Source organism: Chiloscyllium plagiosum, chromosome 17 (assembly GCF_004010195.1).
Source record: "Chiloscyllium plagiosum isolate BGI_BamShark_2017 chromosome 17, ASM401019v2, whole genome shotgun sequence".
Taxonomy (NCBI): Eukaryota; Metazoa; Chordata; class Chondrichthyes; order Orectolobiformes; family Hemiscylliidae; genus Chiloscyllium; species Chiloscyllium plagiosum.
The window spans coordinates 29824876-29839932 of NC_057726.1; the positions used below are offsets into that span (position 1 = coordinate 29824876).

At 39.5% G+C, this 15057-nt stretch overlaps 1 protein-coding gene and 1 long non-coding RNA gene across 5 annotated transcripts in view; one reads left to right on the forward strand and one right to left on the reverse strand.

Annotated features, from left to right (window-relative positions):
* ankrd11 (ankyrin repeat domain 11) overlaps nucleotides 1-15057 on the reverse strand; it is a 164582-nt gene that overhangs the window by 129498 nt on the left and 20027 nt on the right. Inside the window, exon 1 of one of the 4 annotated variants that reach the window (XM_043706781.1) lies at nucleotides 7425-7443. The exons of the other annotated variants lie outside the window; for them this stretch is intronic. The gene's annotated coding sequence lies outside the window, so the exon portion shown is untranslated. Of the gene's footprint in view, nucleotides 1-7424; nucleotides 7444-15057 lie in introns of those variants that run through there. 4 annotated transcript variants of the gene reach the window in all.
* Nucleotides 1-15057, forward strand: part of LOC122558332 — a 46829-nt gene that overhangs the window by 13637 nt on the left and 18135 nt on the right. The gene's annotated exons all lie outside the window — the stretch shown is intronic.

Below are 15057 nucleotides of genomic sequence, written 5' to 3' on the forward strand. Positions count from 1 at the left end.
ACGTGGAGGAGTTTGACCAGTCGGATCACATCTGGAAGATGCACTTCACATCTACCTTTAAAATAAGAAATATTTGGGTCTAGGCTTCATAAAGTATCTTGAGGGGGGCTGGTCTGCTCTATTACAAACGGAGGGCTCTTCAAGATCAAAATCCATACTTCCAAGTCAGGTTTAGGATTTAAGATTAGATTCCCTACGGTATGGAAACAGGTCCTGCAACCCAACAAGTCCACAGCGAGTAACCAAAAGAGTAACCCACCCAGACCCATTCCCCTACCCTATATTTACCCCTGACTAATGCACGTAACACTATGGGCAATTTAACATGGCCAATTCACCTGACCTGCACATCTTTGGATTGTGGGAGGAATAGGAGAACTCGGAGGAAACCCATGCAGACACAGGGAGAATGCACAAACTCCACACAAGACAGTTACCAGAGGCTGGAATTGAACACAGGTCCCTGGCACTGTGAGGCAGCAGTGCTAACCACTAAGCCACCATGCTGCCCATTGTTGGACTCAAATGTGGCAAGTGGTAGGTGTTAGTGCCTTTTGTTTCGCATATTGAATTCAGTTGGTTTAAACAAGGCTTACTCTGGGTAGTAATGGTTTTCGGTCACGAAGAGCTTTCTGGCCGTGGAAGAAGTGACTTCGGGAGTTTTACAGTAAGTGAGCAGAGCAAAGCTGCTGGAATTGGCAGACAAGCTGGAGTTGGGGTTGCCTTTGTCTGTGTGAAAAGGGGCGATAACTGCAGCAATAGCTTGACATTCAAATTTACTGGAAATACCATCGCAATCTTTGGAAATGACTAGAATTCAATTGCAGATGAAGTAGCTTGAAAGCGAAAAGAAAATGAAACAGTTTGAATTAGGATTTAAAGCAGAGGAAACAGTAAAAAGGAGAGGAAGGCCCTAGCCAAAAAAAAAGTGAGTTTGAACTTCAGAAGTTGGCAATTAGAGAGGAAAGTAGACTTAACAGGGTGGAGGAGTAGTTAGAATGTAGGCTTAGTGACGAGGATAATGATGGCGAGCAAACCCATCATAGCCAAAAGCGTGGTGGGGATCTGTTTAAGTTATTTGCAAGCATTACCTAAATTTGAGAAAGTCGCTAAACAAATCAGGTGGCTGGTGACCACTGATCCAATCAAAGCTGGTAGCTAGAGCTTGTGGGGTATTTGCATCACTATCAGAGGAGGTACCTGGGGAGTATGAGGTGCGAAGAAAACCATCTTAAGTATATATTGAGCTTGTGCCAGAAGCCGACAGGTAACATTTGATGAATATAAGGAGGGATTCTGGTCAAAAGTACATTGAAAATGTAAGGACCAAACAAAATAATTTCGATAGATGGATAAGGGCATCGAAAATAGATGATACATATAACGCTCTTAGAGGCACGATTATTTTGGAAGAGTTCAACAATTCACTTTCTGGAGTAGTGAGAACTCATAGAAGAGCAGAAAGTTAAAATGGTAAGATTAGCATCTGAAATAGCTAATGATTATTAGTTGTTTCATAAATCAAAGTTTAGCTTCCAACATCAATTTCAATCTGTGAGGGACAGAAATTGGGGGGAGAAAAAAAAGAGAAATCCTGAGGTGGTAAAGGAAAAGGAGATACCATTGAAGATAATAAAGATAGTTTACCACATTTACCACAGAGTAAAAAGGAAACCCATGAACAGGAAAGTGAACAAAGCTCAGGTATTTTCATTGCAACAAAGTTGCAATGTTGGTGGTTTAAGGAAAGCACTGGAAAGACAGATATAGGCAAACAGCATAAGCCAGTGAATTTTGTTGAAGCGGTAAATGAAAGCACAGTGGAAGCTAAAATGCTGCATCAGAATGTACAACCCGGTCGGAGGTTGGTTGAGAACAAAGTGCCAGGTCTTCTTAAACCATGAACTTGTGAAGGTAAGGCTTACTCGCATATGCCAGGAGAAGCAGGTAAAGAAACTACAATTTTAAGAGATTTGAGAGCATGTCAATCTTTGATGTTGAGAGATGAGAATATGTAATTCAGAAGGACTATTGCCAGAAAAAGTGCTAATATGTGGAATTTATGGCGAGACGGGAAGTGCTCCACTACGTAAAGTAAGTGGAAAAGTGGTGATAGGAGAACTGGAGGAACTCTCGGCTCCAGGAATACAATTTGTCTTTAGTAACGATGTAGCTGGATTACAGGTAAAGGTACTGTTTAATGTGGTCGAAAGGCCAGCGGAAAATCAGGCAATAGAGATGTTACAAGAAGTATATCCCTGGGATTTTTCCTGGCTGTATGATAACAAGGTCACAAAGCCGCAGATTTAAGCAGGAAAAGAAATCAAAGAATATAGAAAAGGAAGCTGAAGTCTAATTATCAGAGGCCATGTTTGATCACATGGTTGAGACAAAACAAGAGTAGGTGGAGGACAAAGGGAATATTTTTAGTTCAAAGAAATTAACTGAGTTACAATAAAGATGAAAAAGTGAACCAATTGTTTCAAGAAGCGTATTCCACAATGTAACTATCTTAAAAATGACACCTTGATGGCAAATGGAAACCATCAGATATTCAGGTGGATGAGAAATGAGCAGAAGTTAATCAAGTTGTATTACCAGTGGGTTATAGAAACAGAGAGGGTAGCACATGAATTACCAGTAGGTGGTTATTTTGGGGTAAGGAAAACTCAAGCTAAAAGACAAAAATATTTTTGCTGGCCTGGGCTGCGTAAGGATGTAGATGAATTTTGCCAGACATGTCATACATGTTTGGTAACTTGGAAAAACTCGGGCAGTGATAAAAACAGTAACATTAACACCCATTCCTACATTTGAAGAATGAAATTCAGAGGATTCTGAACTGGTCATTCCTCAAATTAAATTGAGCAATGAGGAAGTTCTCAAAAACTGGGATAAATTATTGAGTTATCTTCCTGAGGAAAATCAAAATGACCTGAAAGAGTTATTGCTATTGCTTGGGGAGATATGTTGGAATAAGCTGGGAAGTAGTAATCTAATTAGGAAATGCTGTTCTAATTAACAACATCCATTTTGACTTAAGCCTCTAAAGTTGGCACAGATTCAAAAGAGATTGAACGCATGTTTAAAAACATAATCCAAGTGAGGTGCAGTGATTGGAGCTCACCCATGTTAATGTTGCCAAAAGCTGATGGTACCCAACAATTATGTATGGACTATTGCAAAGCCAATGCAGTTACAAAGTCTGGTTCATATTCTATTCCACACTTAGAAGACTGCATTGAGAAGGTGGGACAGGCAACTTCTAAGTTGGACTTACTCAGAGGGTACTGGCAGGTACCTTGATCGTAAAAAGTGAAGACAATATCGGCTTTCATAACACCACATGGACTATACCAATCTAAATTCATGATATTTGGTATGAAAACCTCACAAGCCATATTTCAAAGACTAACTAACAAAGTCATTTCTGGATTAACCAACTGTGTGGTATACATCAAATGACTTGGTGATTTTAGTCACACACAGATGGTTCATTTGCAACATTAATTGCAGTTGTTCGATTGACTTTTTTTGAAGAAGTCATGGAGAGGATTGATGAGGGCAAAGTGGTAGACATGATCTATATGGACTTCAGTAAGATGTTCGATAAGGTTCTTCATGGTAGACTAGTTAGCAAAGTTAGATCACGTGTAATACAGGGAGAACTAGCTATTTGGTTCAAAACTAGCTTGAAAGTAGAAGACAGAAGGTGATGGTGAGGACTGCTTTTCAGACTAGAGGCCTGTGACCAGCAGTATGCCACAAAGATTGATCGTAGATCCACTGCTTTTTGTGATTAATATAAATGATTTGGACCTGAACATTGAAGGTGTGGTTAGTGTGATGAAGCTGTTCCTTTAACAAAGTTATGCTATCCTTGAGTTTTTTTTTCAGAGAAGTCGTAAAAGCAGAGATTCTGAAAAGGTGAGGTTTGAAAGGTTTTAGGGTCAATTTGATTATAGCTAACAGATACTGACTCATGCAACAGGCTTTCAAGTTTAAAAAGAAACATTTTGTATAATGAAAGGGGAGTGGCCACTTCTCCCAACTCAGCTTTTCTCTGGTTTCGTTTGGTTTTAGCAATCTGGCTGGTCACTGAAAGCAGTCATTGTAAAGCTGCTAGACACAAAGAGGCAGGCCCATGCAGATGCTCCCTCTCTCTGACATCTCAAGACAGTGTTTGATTTTACCTCATCATTAAGTTAGGATAATCAGGTGGGTTTTGGATGGGTGGTTTTTTTGTTCTCTTTTGTTTGTGTTTTATTTGGTAATCTTGCAAATATATTCTGATTTGGAGATGCCGGTGTTGGACTGGGGTGTACAAAGTTAGAAATCACTCAACACCAGGTTATAGTCCAATAGGTTTATTTAGAAGCACTAGCTTTCAGAGCACTGCTCCTTCATCAGGCGGTTGATGAGGTCTCAACCACCTGATGAAGGAGCAGCAGTCCGAAAGCTAGTGCTTCTAAATAAACCTGTTGGACTATAACCTGGTGTTGAGTGATTTTTTAATATATTCTGTTTTGTTTAAAACTAAGTGGGTTGAACCAGCTGTATCCTCCTGGAATATCCACTTTACACCTGCTTAAAACAACTAGCAAAGTTAGGGTCTGGGCTACTTTCTTGAAATGCTTTCAGGGTATCTGGCCCAGTCCATAACATTCATAAGTTTGGTGAGGACATCAAAATTGGAGGCGCAGTGGATAGCAAAGGAGTACAACTGGATCTTGACCAAATGGGGCAAGAGTGGCAGATGGAGTTTAATTTAGATAAATGCAAGGTGCTACACTTTGGAAAGATAAATCAGGACAGCACTTAAGACACAAAGTCCTGGGGAGTGTTGCAGAACAAGGAAACCTTGGAGTGCAGGTTCATAGCTCCTTGAAAGCACAGTCACAGTTCGATAGCAGAGTGAAGGCATTTGGTATGCTTGCCTTTATTATTCAATGCATTGAGTATATGAGTTGGAAGAGCATGTTGTGACTGTACAGGAGAATGGTTAGGTGACTTGTGGAATACTGTGCGTAATTCTTGTCTCCCTTCTACAGCATGGATATTGTGAAACTTGAAAGGATCCAGAAATAATTTACAAGGATATTCCCAGGGTTGGAGCGTTGTGCGGTAGGGAGAGGCTAAGGAGTGACTTTACAGAGATTTATAAAATCATGAGAGGCATGGATAGGGTAAATAGGCAAGGTCTTTTCCCTGGGCTGAGGGAGTCCAAAACTACTGGGCACAGATTTAAGGTGAGAGGTGAAAGATTTAAAAGAGACCTTTTCACACACAGGATGGTACATGTATGGAATGAGCTGCCATAGAAGTGGTGCAAGCTAGTATAATTACATTTACAAAGCTTATAAAATGATGTCAACTGGATGAGTGTATGAATAGGAAGGATTTAGAGGGACATGGGCCAAATGCTGGAACATTCATTTGGGCTACAGGTTGTTCTCCTATAATACCATAGTTGTGTCCAACGAAACCTCACTTAATAGAAAATCGCTCAATTGAAATAATTGGGCCTATAGGAAAAGTAGGTTGGGGTAGACCAGCAAAAAAATATCACTCACGATCGCTCAAACAAAATCACGGAGAAGTCTAACGTAAAGTATAGCACAGCCCAAATGAAGGTTGAAATCATATTTATGAAAGAAACAAAAGTAAATTTAACATAGTACATTAAAAAGTGAGAAAGTTGCTCTTGGTACAATAGTTCTCACAGAAAGCTGCTCTGTCGGCAGATGACATCGATGTGTGCGCAGAACAGTATGAAAACCGGCACCAACTTTGCGCATGCGCAAACCGGCACAGAAATCAGCGCATCCACAGAACGAAGCACACAAACCGATCCCCTTGGATTTAAGGATTAAAATTCCAAACTGTTTCGATGGAGCTTATTATTGCAGCCATTCAATTTGAAAGTTACATACGTTACAGGATGAGAAAACGTAGTTGCTGATACATTGTCGCCATTTTGACGAAGAGGCATTCGGTGGCAGCAGTAAATGAACGGAAATAGGATATCGTCGTGAATGTAATATATTATAGTGTATTAACAGACTCAGACTAAGGTTTAGGCTTATAAAATGATGCCGACTTTTGTATATGGATGGTTTGTCAGGGAAGGTGGGGTGTGTGTGTGTGTGAGAGAGAGAGAGAGACACACACACAAATGCTGCCACTTTACAAAGATTTTATTTGTCACGGATTTTCTTCTGAAAATATGTTGTTAAGGCAGACCTGATGAACTGGCTTTGGAGACTGCCTAAATCAACAGTTTACCAGGCCTTTAGGTTTTTTTAAAAAAATGTTGAAATAATGGAAGCAACGTGAATGGTAGAGGCCAGTCCTCAAAGACCAGGCTTTCTAGTTTTTTTTTATCTTTAGCAGTAAGAGGCTGTTTGAGATCGGAGAAAACTTGGGAACGTCAGTGAATAATTCCTAGCAGCTACTTTCTCTGAAATCTCTCTATGTTTCCTCCTGGATCGGGAGAACTGCATGTAAGAATCTGTGCCTGAATTTACTTTTTTGCTTAGGGGTATGTTTATGGGATGTTATTATATTGGACAGTTAGTAATAGGCACTGTATCTATTATTTGGTTAAGTTTTCCAAATGTTGTTATTCTAAATTCCTCTGTCATTTGTTGGTATTTTAACTATAGTATTTAAATAAATCGTTTTGCTTAACATAGAGGAGCTTGACTAATCATCACATCAGGAAGGTGCACTTCACATCTAACTTTAAAGAAAAAGTTAAGGTCCAGGCTACCTTCTTGAAATATTTTGGGGGGGGGGGGTCTAGTCTGGTCCAGAAAACATAATTTAGCTTTTGGATATTTGCACTTACAGTTACTTGTCTTCAGTTTTTCAAAATAAATGGCATCAATCTGGACTTCCACCTGCCACAAAGGATGACTAGATAAATCTACAATTAATTTTATTTTATTCTTTGTATAAATACATGAACAAGATAATGCAACTTAGCTGATCTGTGACCTATGTATCCTTATTTTCTATATGCTTTAATACTTTTGGTTAACAGAAGTCAATCTCAGGTTAAAAAATAACATCTGATACAGCTTTGACCGTTGAAGGGAAATCCAAACTTATTGTCCTTTTGTATGTGGGAGCTCCCGCAGTTATACTGCTGAAAAGGCGTAGTTCTGATGAACAGGCTATGCTCACCATTCCAACAGTACAAGCAGTTTAATCGATAACATCGGTTCTCATCAATATCTTTTAAATTCGAAACAATTTACCTGTTTCTTCTCTAAATTCCAGGATGGGTAACCCTACTTTATGTAATCCCTTATATTTAACTCTTGGGAGTTAAGGTGCTGTGCGAGAACTGAACACACTTCTACAGATCTAGTTTAACAGGGAGTTACAGAGCTACAGTTCTGCGTCTTGAGGCCCCATACCTTTTAGATCCTTCAAATGGAAAAGTCAGTGTTCAGTTAATCTCATTATCTTTTTCACACCGGATCATGGCATTCCACTGAGGTATGGTGAGATGATTCTGTCAAATTTATGTTACAACCTGATTAGTGAGTGACAGTGCTTTGCATAATGTAAATGAAACTCAAGAGTATAAAGTCACATGATTCCAATGTTTTGAACTAAATTAACTGTTCCATACAATGTTAGAAAACTAAAACAATTCACAATATGCAGTAAATCTCCTGTTTAATTGAAAATTCACTTATTCATGCCAAAAATAAGTAATAAAAAAAAATCAATATCCACATGTAAAACTTGCATATGTGCAATTTTTAACGAGCTCCACACTTGTGAATTTCATCATTCGCAGGAACTTTCAGGAACGGAACCATGACAGATATGAAGCTATGACTTGTACATACAATTTGCATCCTTCACATGCTTAATTAACAAGTGGTAAATGACTCAGCAGACAAACCATGAATAAACACGACACTGACTTTTAAACGGTCAATGCAAAGAAAACAAATGCCAGCTTGACACGGTCACCAAATCTCATTAAAACTCTTTCTCCTTTCCAAGGAATTCTGGTTCTTAGTTTTCAAATATCTAGCCTTAAAGACTCCTTAAAGCCCGTCCAATTTGGGCTACATCAATCACTGCTCACGTTCAACCTCTTTTCTACACATCAAGTTCTCCAGGAGTCGAGCAACTGTGTCCTAAATAAACAATTACTTTTTAAAAAAAATCATTCACAGGAAGAGGGCTGGCACAATTTCACTTTTTAATGCAAGAACTAGCTTCACCTTGCCACTGAATTTCTCCAAGCCCCAGTCTTTCTCAGCTGTCTGAAACTATCACCAGATGCCCAGGCTGTTTTTTAAGCCCAAACCTTGTTCCACAGCACAGAGTCACCACACCTTGGAACATCTGTGCCCAAAGACCTGGAGTCTGCCAAAAGCAGCACTTAGTCACTTCTGCTTCAGTACTCTTCCCAGTTTCAAGCTGCAACTAACCTTGCCCAATAAGCACACAAGCAAATTGAAAGCGGAGAACCTCTTTGAAGCTCCATCCAGCTCCACAATGACAGTCTTCTCAATAAGCTTTAACCTGACATTTCTGTTAAGTATACCTCATTTCTAAGTTTTTCCTTAATCACACATAAAAGGGTTTACTGCTTCTTCGAACTCACTGACTGCTTTTAAGAAATTTAGCTTTAATTTCCAAAACAAACCATCTCTCTAAATCATCATTGTTCCTAGGATTGTAGACACTTTTCTAACTCAGCAAGCCCAACTGCTGTTTGTGCTGTTAATCTCTTGAAGCAACAAAATTCCAAGACAACACTCAGGCAATCACTAGCCAATAAAAACTGCAAAATGTTCCTTAGTTTGGACACCGGACCAGTGTCTGACAAAACAGTTCAGCCCAACTAGGCAAACTACCTTACATTGTTGTGTGCACTCAATGACTGGTGACACAAAATGTTGGCCTGCGCTTAGGATTAGGAAAACTGGAGGCTGGAAGAACACAGCACGTTGGTCAGCAGCAGGTGGAGAAGTCAACATTTCAGGTACAACCTCTCTTCAGTGATTCATATCTGGGCTTGGCACTCCTGCCACACCCAGTTGTGAATTATGCTGGACAATTAAAGAACTCAGAGGAGGAGGGCCCATAAATATTCAAGGATGAGGGAAGCCTAGCACATCTGTACAAAAGTTCAGCATTTTTGACTAGGAGAGTTCCAGAAACAGGCAACCTCCTATACAAGCTGTTCCAAGCTACAACATTGGCATCTATCTTGCAACGTGGTATGTCTTCACAAATGCAACCAGGTCAGCAGTGATGGATGGTGTCATCAACAGTGCTGTAAAGTTGCACTTACTCAACAATAACACACAGTTTACACCCAGTTTGGATTCTGCCAAGCAAATCATCTCTTGACCTCACTGCAGCCTCAGCATGAACAACAAAATCACTTCAGAGGGAAGATTAGTGACTGCTTGTGACATCAAGGTAGCATTTGATAATATGAGACATCAAGGAATGTTAGTGAAATTGATACTGTGCATTATCCTGACTTGGAACTATATCACCTGCCCTTCACTGCAACTGGGTAAAAATCCTCAAACTTCCTTCCCAACAGTAGAGTGGGTGTATCAAATGAACTGCAGTAGCTCTAAAAGACACTTCATTACCTTCTCACACTGCCCTAAATAGCCATGCCCGCATCCCCATGAATGAATTAGAAACGTTTAATTCTGGGTCTAATTAAGCATCACAGTTAAAGGCATATAGAGCTGAGGAAATTGTTAAATGCCACTTACCATTGAGAGGAAGCAACAGACACACCAAGTTCTGCGCACTGGGACTTCTACTTCATGACTGCTGCCATAGTAATAAATAATACTACTGACTGCATTATTCAAACCCTCCAGACGATATCAAGGACAAGTGATTAAGGAACAAATTATTAGGAATTTGCCTGCATTCTTCCATATGGCGATGTCACCACCATAATGAAAATCCTGCAGCTATCTTCCCAGAAATGTAGAAATATAGCTGGCTTAGTTTCCTTGTCCTGACTTACTGTGAAATGCATGGGAATGTTAGTGCCCTGGCTAAGTTTATTGGTCACCACTTTGAACAATTCTGGGGCTTCGACAACATTTAAAATTAGTGGCATTCCCATGGTCATCTAGCTTGCTTCGGCAATATCGTTGCCTCACTTATCAGAAGCCACTGTTTTTGATATAAATACTTGCAATTATACAAGTGAAAGCTAAACTCATTTATTTGTGAAACAGTAGCTAACAGCTCAAAACTTCAACACTGACATATTATTAGCACCAATATTTTACAAAAGATTTTTATTGCTTTAACACAAAATGCTTCCTTTTTGTATTGTACACTTAGTTCATTACAAGAGAACATTTAGAACACTACCAGTAACTTAAAACTATATCCCGGTCTTCTAAACTAAAAGCATGCTCATGAGACACAACCAAGTTTGTAATGATAACCTTTACCTTTTCTGCTGAACATTTTACACAAAAACAGAGCACAAAGCTTTCTTAAACCTATCATTATGATTCTTAAATTTGAGTTACAATATAGATCAGAGTTCAAGAATGTATTTGTTCTTCCTTTATTTGTATTCCTAAAGTAGGATTTATTTCCACTTTGGAATGTTCTTTCAACTTTTGTAGATCTGGGTTGCATTAGCACAATTTTGTATGAATAATTGATCTCACTACAGTCTTGGGTCACATTAGGGCTACATTACAATGGCATAGTTTGTTATCTTTCCCAAGGGAATTTCCATTCATATATCTTATTTGTTGTTTCATAATCTAAATCTTTTTACAGAGTCCCCTGCTGGTTTGACTGAAGTTTTTTTTTCGTTGTCATGGTTATGATTTACTATCTGACATCCAGCAGCTTTGCACTCCCTTTTAAATACTTTTGTCTTAATTTTCTAGCATGTATCGACTCTTGAATGCGAATGAGCTACCAATTACTGCAATATATTACAAACTTCATTCAGTTGATTGAACTAAACTAGAAATGGACATCATAGAAACTTGGCTTTCGAAAACAAAAATGAATATAATGACACTCAATGACCATTATGGACACCGTCCACAAAGTTTTTACAGGACAGGGTTTAGACAAAATGAAAAAATACAACCAACCACCAAAACCCAGCTCCTGATGCTGATCAGTCACATTTGGACATATTAACTTGTTTTGCATAGCTATGCTGGGGTGTATGCAGTTTCATCCACCAATGACATCCTTGGTGTGCATATGTTTCAAGGGCTGTTGTGTCAGCCGCAGCCCTGTCCTCCCTGCTGCCTCCAGCTTGCCCCGTTTCCCAGGGACACAACCTTCTCCTGAATAGCAGTTCCCATTTCACATCAATTTACAGATCCACCCTGATCAGTGCCTGCTTCTTCTTGGTTCAAAATATTTCCACACTGTTTCCTTTCCTCCTTCAATTAGAGACACTCATGAAAGCTTGTATTGTCTGCTGTTGTTACTTTCAGAGTTTGTTGCTCTGTTCTGCCTCACTGTGGCGGTACACTGGAAATCAAGCCAAACTATTGCTGGAGTTGTTACTAAAGTTGAAAATCAAAGTCCCTAATTTGGTTGGTTGATATACTTAGATTAACAGGAAACATGGACCAAGCTTCTGTAGTTAACGAGAACTACTTATTACTAACAAATCGGCTGTAACCACAAGTAAAAAACAACTACTGACACTGATCGAATAGTTAAAACTTTAACCGTCCCCCTTTAAAAGTTACCTACACACAAACAAAATATACCAGTGCTATAGATGGAGAGGGCGGAAAAAAAACTGGAAAAAAGTTCAATGGCACGAGTCCTCATGATTTGACAGAGGAGTTTGTTTTTCTTCCAAAGTCCTTTACACAGAAACACTGGAGGTGTAGGTTATTTATCCCTTCTAGCCTGCTCGACAACTCAATGAGATCATGGCTAAACTGCGGCCTAACTCCGTATAGCTGCTATTAGCCCATATCACTTAATACCTTTGCTTAACAAAGATTTATCTGTCTCAGATTTAAAATTAACAATTGATCCAGCATTCATTGCCATTTGTGACAGTGTTCCAAATATCTACCAATTTTTCTGTGTAGCAGTCTCTTGTCTGGCCCTAATTCTCAGACTATGATATTGAATCCGAGAATCCCCAACCAGTGGAAAGAGGTTTCTAAACTTTTATTGGGTTCTTTCACTTCTTCCCAGGAGGCACAAAATAATGAGTCACAATTCTCTAACTTTTTGATTAAGAGCAATAGCTTACAGCAATTGGTGGGAGAAAACAACTTGCTTCCTTTAGTTTCAGGTATTTTACTAGATAGAGAGAAACAGACACACTGCCTCTCCTTTCAGAGGTCTGAGAGCTTCCTCTCTCCTTCACATCACAGGCTGCTCAGCTACACAGGAAGCAGACAGGTGTTGTCAAGGTGATGACCTTTGGCATCCACAGCTGATCACAATTCAGCAAATCAATCAGCAACTTGTTGCCAGTCAAGTCTGTTTGTGCCTAGCAGTCTCCTTTTATGCCTTCCCCCATTGCCTCCAAAGCAATAATGTAAACACAAAATACAAATGGGTTTCAGAAACTTGCTTTATGAAGGTACAGCAATTCCTTTAACATTCCACTGTTGTAAAACAGTCCTTTCCTCAACTCAGTTCACAATTGAAAATAAATTTAAAAGATGCGGTCTTTACACCTTATAGTGCGCCTTTTGAAAATTCATTCAAGGATGAGGACATTCTGGCTATTATTGGCCATAGAGCAGTTAAGAGCCAACCACATTGCTACTGGTCCAGAGTCACTGGTCCAGACAGTTCAGCAACTAACAACCAATGAACATAGCTTCATTGCGAAGGATCATATCAAAAATAAGACAAAAGATTGTTTGATTACAGGGTATTAGAACTTAATGTTACATAGCTCCTCAAACATGTGAGAAGTCATGACATGCAAAAAAGTGAATTTATACATTTACGTGTGTTTAAAATGAACATTGATATTGGACCTGTCCAATGAATCAATGTGTTTGTCTAAGTAACACTATGGCCAACAGAACAGGAACTTCTCAGGTTCGATCCACACCATGCTCACAGTTAGCTCTTCTTAGTTGCATTGAATAAACTTGACAACACCCAAAGGAGAGACAAACGAGTCAGGGGATCATGCCACAGTGACTCAATGAAATTGAGGCCGCAGACACAAATCTGGAAATTGCATTCAGTTATGAAAAGCACATGGTGGGATTTTCTGCCAATATTTACTGTCAAAGGTTCATTCGGATTAGGACATCTTGGAAAGCGAATGGTTTTCAGAAGAGATAGGGAAGGCAGACAATTGTGTTTTCATCCTGTAGTGAGGTTTTCTCTAGTTAGACAAAGCAACTCTGCACTTTGAAAGCACAAGACTGGCCTATTTGAGGATCTCCACGCAAATCAAAAAAACTATTTTTTAAAGAATTTCAAGGGAGTATTCTTAGTCTCTTTCAAAATATTATTTTTAATTGGAAATATTGCTATTTACCCATCGTTTCGGTGAAACTTGTGTGGTCAACTAACAAGACAATTTTTTTTCAGTTCTGGTGTGAAACATGAGACTCAGGCAGAGAAATCTATGTTAGAATTTGGCTAGAGAGTACCTCTAGTAATGTGTCTACAGGTCATTTGTGGTCAAATTCAATCCAACTATTTACATTTGGTCAGGGTTTTGACACAGGAAAACAAAGCACTGCTTACATTCTTGCACAAAGTGCTTCAAAGTTTTCACCCAAACAAAATATGCAGCATCTGAATGACAGGTTACATCTTATTAAATATTTTGAAGACTTGAATCAAAATAGTTTACAGGAAAAGTTGGGTCTTCTGGCTGAAATCCAAAACCAAGAGTTGTTTGCTCTTCAGCTTAAATACTACATCCAGAATGACGAGCGTTGTGCCAGGAGACCTCAGACCCCTGGATTGTTCCTCTTGCACAACGTGGGAATTAAGGGATGCTTCTAGCATCGCAGATGAATACGTGTGCAGGAAGTGTGTCCATTTGTAGCTACTGGCAAACTGCTTTTCAGAGCTGGAGCTGCAGTGGAATCATGGTGGAGCATCCACGATACTGAGAAGGTGCCCTGAATATTTTTAGGAATTCCCACCCCCAAAGCCTTTCACAATTTGCCTATTCTAGTTAATATTGGAAAAGTTCAGGAATTCAAAGAAAATTCAAGTACATTTCATTAGAATAGGACAACCAGGGAAACAGTAATGCCCAGAGGATCAAAGTGGTAAAGTGTGTGGAAGCAGGACTGTAGCCTATTTGAACAAATTACAATTGAAGTGAGAGAAGGTATTTGAGGTTTTAACAGGTTTGAAAATAACATAATGCTCAGACTTAAATGAGATGTATTTCAAAATGAGCTGTGTGAGGCAAAGGAGGAACTTGCAAGGGCCCTGACATTAACTGAGGACTGAAAAACAGCTAATACACTGTAATTAAAGAAGGATGATCAGGATACCTGCAGGATCAACGGGCAGGTAGGAAGGCAAAAACAGTGTTAGTTTTCATTTCAAGACGACTAGAATCTAAGAACAGAGATGTACTGTTGAGGCTATACAGAGGAACCTCAATTATCCGAATACCAATTATCCGAAAATCAGATTATCCGAAGGAGATCTCGAGGCCCCGACAGAAACATTACATCAAAAACGTGTGATGGAAATGTGTTGCTGGAAAAGCGCAGCAGGTCAGGCAGCATCTAGGGAACAGGAGAATCGACGTTTCGGGCATTAGCCCTTCTTCAGGAATGAGGAAAGTTGGTCCAGCAGGCTAAGATAAAAGATAGGGAGGAGGGACTTGGGGGAGGGGCGTCGGAAATGTGATAGGTGGAAAGAGGTCAAGGTGAGGGTGATAGGTCAGATTCTCACCTTGACCTCTTTCCACCTAACACATTTCCGACGCCCCTCCCCCAAGTACCTCCTCCCTATCTTTTATCTTAGCCTACTGGACCAACTTTCCTCATTCCTGAAGAAGGGATAATGCCCGAAACGTCGATTCTCCTGTTC